Source organism: Austrofundulus limnaeus, unplaced genomic scaffold, assembly GCF_001266775.1.
Source record: "Austrofundulus limnaeus strain Quisiro unplaced genomic scaffold, Austrofundulus_limnaeus-1.0 Scaffold549, whole genome shotgun sequence".
NCBI classification, from domain to species: Eukaryota; Metazoa; Chordata; class Actinopteri; order Cyprinodontiformes; family Rivulidae; genus Austrofundulus; species Austrofundulus limnaeus.
The window spans coordinates 245,340-246,940 of record NW_013952951.1 but is presented as its reverse complement, the minus strand read 5'-3'; positions in this window follow the sequence as shown (position 1 = coordinate 246,940).

The window sequence follows — 1,601 nt, the reverse complement described above, 5'->3', positions numbered from 1 at the left end:
CTGGCTCTGGACCTCCTGGCACCCGATTCATTCCACGGCACATTGTGGGTAAAGTACTGGATTGGATACATAATCACAGGTTTACTTGTCATCCCGGCATATCTCGCATGTTGTCATTTTCTAAAAGATACTTTTGGTGGCCAACAATGTACCCGGACATAAAGGAGTTTGTTACAGCATGCCCCACCTATGCTCGAAACAAGAGCGGAAACCAACATCCCGCTGGACTTTTGTTACCTTTACCCACTCCCGCTCGCCCTTGGTCCCACATCGCTCTGGACTTCATCACAGGACTACCTCCCTCAGAAGGTAACACAGTCATTCTAACCATTGTTGATCGCTTCTCCAAGGCAGCGCATTTCGTCCCCCTGAGTAAACTACCCACGGCATTCGAGACCGCTCAGCTCCTTGTCACTCACGTCTTTCGTCTGCATGGTATCCCTACCAACATCGTTTCCGACTGTGGATCCCAGTTTGTCTCCCACGTCTGGAAGGCCTTCTGTAATGCCTTAGGTGCTAAGGTCAGTCTATCTTCTGGACATCACCCCCAATCTAACGGGCAAACGGAAAGGTGCAACCAAGAACTCGAGGCGTCTCTCAGGTGCGTCATAAATAACAATCCATCCTCATGGTGTCAATATCTTACCTGGGTTGAGTATGAACACAACTGTCATACTTCCTCCGCTACTGGCTACTCCCCTTTTGAGGCCTCCCTTGGGTATAACCCTCCATTGTTTCCCAGGGATGAAGTTGAAAATATGGTCCCGTCCATCCACCACCACATCCAACGCTGTCGAAGAATCTGGAGCCAGACTCAAAGAGCCCTTCTGCGTACAGCACAACAGAACAAGAGGTTTGCTGACCGCCATCGTTCCACCGCCCCTTCATATCAGGTCGGACAAGAGGTATGGCTATCTAGTCGTGACATAAGTCTTAAGGACATTCCTAGAAAGCTCTCCCCCAGGTTCATCGGTCCCTTTCCAGTGGAGAAGATCATTAACCCCACAGCTATCAAACTCCGTTTACCTGCCAACATGAAGATACATCCCACCTTCCACGTCTCCCAACTGAAACCCGTCTCCACTAGTCCACTGAGCCCACCAACCAACACCCCACCTCCCACCCGTCTTCTTGATAGCCAACCTATCTACACAGTTCATCGAATTCTGGATGTCCGTCGATGTGGACGTGGACATCAGTTCCTCATAGACTGGGAAGGATATGGCCCGGAGGAGAGGTCCTGGATACCTCGGTCCATTATCTTGGACCCCGATCTCATCTCAACTTTCTACAGGAATCATCCGGAAAAGAAACTCTGAATCGCCAGGAGGCGATTATTGAGGAGGGGGTGCTGAGGCATTTTAATGTTTTCGCCCCCTACCTCCTGTTCTCGGCACTGCGCTGATCACCCACACCTGCACCAGATTTGGACTCATCACCTACTGGCTTTATAAGGCAGAGCTGGAGTTCATCTCGTCGCTGAAGCATCGCCTCTGTTTGGGTACGAGCTCAGCCTGCTACCTGTGATTCTGAACCAGAAATTATCTTACCTGTGTACCTGTTTCTCCTACCTGTTTCTAGAAGCGACCTCCAGCACGCCT